The sequence below is a fragment of the Schistocerca nitens genome, chromosome 9, assembly GCF_023898315.1.
Source record: "Schistocerca nitens isolate TAMUIC-IGC-003100 chromosome 9, iqSchNite1.1, whole genome shotgun sequence".
Taxonomy (NCBI): domain Eukaryota; kingdom Metazoa; phylum Arthropoda; class Insecta; order Orthoptera; family Acrididae; genus Schistocerca; species Schistocerca nitens.
Genome location: NC_064622.1, coordinates 160,670,109 through 160,677,365, shown reverse-complemented (window position 1 = coordinate 160,677,365; position 7,257 = coordinate 160,670,109).

Below are 7,257 nucleotides of genomic sequence, written 5' to 3'. Positions count from 1 at the left end.
AGCAGGAGATCCCGGGTTCGAGTCCCGGTCGGGGCACACATTTTCAGCTGTCCACATCGAGGTATATCAACAACACCTGTCGGCAGCTGAGGTTGTCAGTTAGTCATCATTTATTCCAGGGAAAAGTTGCACGGTCATCAACAATAACTGACTGTTCTTTCGAGAACAAGTTAGTCGTCTTCGGCTATTTACAATTTGTACAGAAACCAGATGGCAGTTATAAGAGTCTAGGGACACGAAAGGGAAGCAGTGTTTGGGAAGGGAGTGAGACAGGGTTGTAGCCTCTCCCCGATGTCATTCAATCTGTGAAGCAGTGAAGGAAACAAAAGAAAAATTCGGAGTAGGTATTAAAATCCATGGAGAATAAATAAAAACTTTGAGGTTCGCCGACGCCGATGACATTGTAATTCTGTCAGAGACAGCAAAGGACTTGGGAGAGCAGTTGAACTGAATGGACAGTGTCTTGAAAGAAGGGTATAACTGGGCCGTCCGGAGTGGCCGAGCGGTTCTAGGCGCTACAGTCTGGAACCGCGCGACCGCTACGGTCGCAGGTTCGAATTCTGCCTCGGGCATGGATGTGTGTGATGTCCTTAGGTTAGTTAGGTTTAAGTAGTTCTAAGTGCTATGGGACTTAAGTCCCATAGTGTTCAGAGCCATCTGAACCATTTGAACCAATAGCGCTCAGAATTTAATATAGTAACTTTACGCGCTTATCCAAGCGTAGTCGTCACATAGTATCACCGACCCCAAGTAATTGAAAAATGGGTTATTCATCTCTCATATTTTTAACCTGTTTCTAGCTGATGGTATTTTGTCCGTCCTGCGTGCATGTGTTTTGACCATCCGTGGAATTTGCTATCCGACATGCATAGTTTCAGCCTGTCCACGTTCTATAGTTCTATAAAATCGTCCTCGAGCTAGGACATTATACATACACAGGCATTAACTTCCTGCGCCTTTGACCCGGTCATCGGATCACTTTCGCAACACATTTTGTGCCAATGACAAGGAAGAAGATGATTTCTCAATTTGAGCATGCGCGTTCCTTTCTGCCTTTCCCACAGCCTAGCTGCCGGCGCCACCTCAGTTTACCTGAGAGCCCAAGGCCCACCGAACGTTGGCTGGGGTGAGGAAGCAGGCTTCTGACGTTGGAGCCAAGTACAGCTATTGACATGGTACACACGTACCGTTTATTTTACATTTTATGCCAGTCTTTTGCCCTTTTGGGCATTCTGTATTGATGTTGGGCCACGCCTCTTTAGGCGGTTTGTAGTTTTAGTGTGTTCCGAAGAAGGCGTGGTTATTCGCGCCGAAACCTAGGTCAACATCCGGTTTCAATTTCCAAAAAAAAAAAAAAAAAAAAAAAAAAAGGTTCAAATGACTCTGAGCATTATGGGACTCAACTTCTGAGGTCATCAGTCCCCTAGAACGTAGAACTACTTAAACCTAACTAACCTAAGGACATCACACACATCCATGCCCGAGTCAAGATTCGAACCTGCGATCGTAGCGGTCGCGCGGCTCCAGACTGTAGCGCCTAGAACCGCTCGGCCACCCCGGCCGGCTTCAATTTCCAATCGAGGTGGATTATTTATAATCATTACATCTCGAAAATGAAAAGTAAGCTTTCTCGAATCGGTCAGCGGGTACCAGTAATCGAATTTTGCAACGGTCGATTTACAGTGATACAGGATTCGACAAAATCACTCTAATTTCAGTCGAAATGACTGGTTTCGACCAGCATCGAGCATGCTAAAATTATTAAACACACGCTATGGTTCCATCTCACCGCCTATAGATACCATGTACATAATTTATTAAAATAGTTTCGGCCATAGTCACGTAATATTTTTTGAACGTAAGTTACGCCATTTGATTGTATGCATCGTGCACTACATCGTGTACACCACTGTACAATCATGATTTGGGCCTTCGGCATTTTCGAGTACTACAATGTTGGGCATGATCAGACTTCTATAAACGAAGTCATCGTCGAAATAGATTATGGTTTGTTATATACTTCTGGCGCCACAATACAAAACCGAGAATATATGTCTGGCAGAAATAAAACTAACATGTCTGAACACACACTGAATAACTGTGCTATAAAATGGCCAACAAAAACAGTCGTTACATGTGCACGCACCATTATGTAAAGCAACACTGGTTACTACCTTATAGCAGTTATTCAGTGCCCGTGACATATGTTTGTTTTATTTCTACCAGACACTTTGTGAATATGTTCTCGTTTCTATGCAGTGATACCAACAGTTTATAACCAACTATAATATTTCAAAATTTTCTTCATGGCTGGAGCAGCAACCGTAGGATGAATTAATATACAGTCAGTTGGTTGCAAAATGGAAGGTTTATTTAAACCCCTTTACCATGGTTTCAACGTTCATAAAAACGTATTCTTCAGAAGGAAAAGTGGCGAACTGTTTTGAGAATTTTCAACGGAATGTCCACATATGTAGAAACAGCCTTTGAGACCTGGAAAGGTAAACATTTTAAAATTTTTTACATGGATGGAGCAGGAACCGTAGGATGAAATCTTGTGGAATTCATAAACAGTTAATCAGTTTCAAAATGCAAAACTATGCTAATGGTGTTTAAATATACCTCCCATTTTGCAACTTATTGGCTTTTTATTTATTCTGAAAGAAGCTGAAAATTTTAATACATTTCAACGATTACTTCGTTTATGGAAGTCTGACCATGTCCAACGTTATGGTACTTGAATGTCGCTGACGTTATTATGGGTTTCCGTACGGTTGGGATTGAACAACAGCAAGTATTTTATAATCTGAGGATGGCCAATGCCGGTCATTTCGTTTGAAATTTTGTGAGTGTGTCGGACAATAAACTATTTTCAAAACAATCATTCACTTTAGTCTCCATCCCGAATAAATGTAGCTCTTTCGAGGATATAGGATTTTGTCTATCTTGAATAAAATGTAACTTCTTCCACGATATAGGATTTTTAACGTGTTAGTCATCCGTACATGTGTGTAATGAGAAAAGGACTGGGCAGGTGGGGTCAGCCGCGACCTATTCGAAGAAACCATCCCGTCATTTGTATGAAGTGATCTAGGAAAGCAACGGAAGACCCACAGGGGCTGAACAAAACAATGGAAACACGGCGAGAAATGCATCCCTGAGCACAAATGCAGATGCTAGCGAAGCCTGCAGGTTACGCTGTTGTAACTGATCACCAACAGCACCTGCACAGTGTCCTCCATACGGTGAAAATGGTCAGAACAGTGCTCGATTTAGTTGTGAGTGCGAGTGTGAGGTAAGTGCCTTCGAACGTGAGACAGTTGTTCGTGGTCGCATGGCACGTGCTTCCGTAACCAAAGGATTCGAAGAGTTTGGTGTTTCAAGAGGCATAACATCTAAGATTTATGTAGCATACAGCGAAAGCGCAGAAACATTATCGGCCAAGTCACAACGCGGACGGATGTGTCTGTTGAGTGATAGTGACAGACGGACAGTGAGACTGTGACAAGAAATAAGAGTACGACAGCTGCAAAAGTCACTTCGGGAACTGAAGGTCACAGTCGCAAACCCAGTTAGGACCCAAACAACACGAAGGAAGTTTCTTAAACAGCGAATTACCGGGCAAGCTGGAATTCCAAAACCTCTCACTACTGGCAAAGTGCACTTAACAAAAGTACATGGTGCCGAAGCCATGAAACCTCGACTATGGAGAAATGGAAGAAAGTCACTTTGTTGGATCATTCCTGTTTCACACTGCTTCGAACTTTTTGCCGAGTTCACGTCCCACGACTGAAACGTGGCAGAGGTTCAGTGATGATTTGGACACACAGATCCACGGGACCCATTATTGCCAATGATTATTTGACCATTCTCACTGATCAGATCCATTTCATGGTAGAATATTTGTTCTCCATTGTTGGTGATGTGTCCCAACTCGGCAGAGCGTCATAGCTCCCATCGTCCAGGATTGGTTTTGTGCGCAGGAGGACGAATTATCTGCTCTCTTTTGGTCACCTCTGTCAACCTAATATCATTGCGCCTTTGAGGTCTGCTTTCGAGACAAGGATGGGTGATCGTTATCCACCTCCATCCACCATCGTTACCTGAAATTGCCACTATTTTGAAGGAAGAATGGAGTAAGACTCCCTTGAAAACCGTGTAAAGTCTGTTTTTATCCGTTCCGAGAGAACGGGAAGCTGTCTTGACTGCCAATGGGTTTCATGTGCCGTATTGGGCATGGTAATGTGTTCTCGTTTTTCGTGTTTCATTATTTCTGTTCAACCCACTGTAACTGAGGTTGGTTATACGGAGTATGAGGCTCCGTTCTCTCAAATTTTAGGCCGGTGTCTTAACAAAAGCACTGCCTCAGTATGTTACACCCAACGTATGGTCCTATCATGTTTGTAAATAATTGGAAATAATTGGCGTACTTCGCCCGAAAAGACCTCGGAAAACCCAATGCTACCGACAGATCTTTTCTGGAAAATATAAATAAGTATAAATTGACCCTTGATTGGTGATAGCGTACAGAACCATTTTTGATAAACTTCGTTTGGTGCAGTGAGGTTACCAACTTTTTAAAATATTTTCTTACAATGAGCCCGACTTTTGCTAAATACGTATTTTCTTTACAGCCCTTTCCTACAGTTTAAAATACACAAGTATGTCAATGTTTTCATTCCTAGAACAGAACCTCATATGTAAGAATTGTATATCAGCACATTGCTTGTTACAAATTGATGATTGCACCCTATGGACATGACATGCTGGTGACATTCTCTTTGCTAATATATTTTCGTATTCGTTCCATATCAAATGATAAAGTTATTCAAAAAATTTTGTGTTTACTGCATCGTCTATAGATTTATAATTTATCCTGAAAGCGATATTTCAGTTCTGTCTTAAAAAAAAAATGGCTCTGAGCACTATGGGACTCAACTGCTGTGGTCATAAGTCCCCTAGAACTTAGAACTACTTAAACCTAACTAACCTAAGGACATCACACACATCCATGCCCGAGGCAGGATTCGAACCTGCGACCGTAGCAGTCGCACGGTTCCGGACTGCGCGCCTAGAACCGCGAGACCACCACGGCCGGCAGTTCTGTCTTAAAGCTGAAATTTATGCTGTTTGTTTTCTTCATGTTCAGTGTCAATTTATTACATTCTGCTGAAATGGAAATTTCCTTCAGTGCCTCATTTGCCTTCTGAACTAGGAATTCTGTAGTTTTATTAGTGATTACAACATTGTTGCCATCAGCATAGGGAATTATCCGAATGGGACGGAAATCATTAGATGTTATGCACATAAACATACAAACAGATGATTATAATTTCAGAAGAATTGTATTATTTATACAAGAGAATGAGCTCCACAAACTGAGCAAGTCAGTAACGCGTTGGTCCACCTCTAGCCCTTATGCAAACAGATATTCGACTTGGAATTGACTGAGAGAGTTGTTGCATGTCCTCCTGAGGGATATCGTGCCAGATTATGACCAACCGACGCCTTAGATGGCCAAAATCTCGATATGGTCGGAGAGCCCTTCCTTTCAAAGCCCTTTCCGGCTACCATGCCGGCAACCAAGAAGACAAGCAGTAGAAACTCTCGCCGTATACGGGCTGGCATTATCTTGCTGAAGGGTAACAAAACGGGGCGTCGAGTATCGTCGAAGTACCTCTGCGCTTTAAGGGCGTCGCGGATGACAGCAAAAGGGAACTCGTTAAGAAATGAAATGGCACCCCAGACCATCACTGCTGAATGCTGGGCCGCAAGGCGGACGCTTGTCGGGTTGATACCCCACCCCAAGGACGTAAGTTAATTAAACTAATAACCTTCAAAGTTATAATTAAAAGAATAATCTTTTAGCCGTTAGTAAAACTTTACACCTCTAGAATTGCAGTCTAGAATCATAATTGAATATAAGAGAGGCGTCTCCAGATGCATCTTTGCTGATCATCGGAGCTCGTTTCGAAGCGGAACTAATCACTAAAGACAATTCCACTGCAGTCAATAAGATTCCAGTCCGAAAAATGGCAAGTGGCAATTTAAAGAAAAGCGTGAGGTCACGCACATGAGTGCTAAAAGGAATCCGCTAACTTTCTGTTGCACGACAAATTACATACGTCTAAAGGATGCAAATTCAGCTAAATACTCAGAGATTACAATTACGAATACCTTAAACTGGGACGCATACGATTTTTTGCCGAAAGCAAATCAAAGACTGAGATTTATTGGCATAGCAGAAAATGCAATAGGTCTACTAAAGAGACAGCTTATACTACCCTTGTCCGCCCTCTTCTGGAGTACTGCTGTGCGATGTGGGATCCACATCATATAGGATTGACAGAGGACATCGAAAAAGTTCAGAGGAGAGCAGCTCGTTTTGTATTATCGCGTAGTAGAGAAGAGAGTGCCACAGATATGATACGCAAATTGAGATGGCAATCATTAAGTCACAGGCGTTTTTAATTGCGGCAGGGTCTTCTCACTTTCTCCTCAGCTTTTGATCTCGCGCAGAAAGATTTAAGTTTTCGTTTCTTTCTGCACACTGTTCGAGATTGGAAAGGTAAAGAAATAGCTTGAAGGTGGTCCGACAAACCCTCATCAAGGCACTTTAGTGTAAATTGCAGAGTAATCATGCAGATGTAACCATTAGATGTAAATGTAATTAGTCTGCAGCTCGATAGTTTACACTCAAAATCGATGTTTTAAACAAGTTTTATGTCGGCTGAAATTTGAAGATACAAAGTTGAAATTTTAACAAAGTTGAAGTTTTAATACCCTGTGTCGTTTGGCGGTTCCCGTGAGATCAACGAAGTTAAGAGCTGTCGCACGTGGCCGGCACTTGGATGGGTGACCATCCAGGCCGCCATGCGTTGTTGCCACATTTCTAGGTGCACTCAGCCTCGTGCTGCCAATTGAGGAGCTACTTGACCGAGTAGTAGCGGCTCTGGTAAAAGAAAACCATCTTAACTACCGGTAGAGTGGTGTGCTAACCACACGCCCCTCCTATCCGCATCCTCAACTGAGGATGACACGGCGGTCGGATGGTCCCGATGGGCCACTTGTGGTCTGAAGACGGAGTTCATGTTGTTTGGTATGAAATCGGCTTATAGAAGTTTCTGCAAAACTATGTTCAATACGTTGCAAGTTATCGATGGTTTTCAGCAATGCTACATCCACTAAAATTTGAGGCTGAATGTTGACATTTAAGAGGAAGACGTGTTTTAGTAGAAAGAGAGCTCTCTGTAGTTT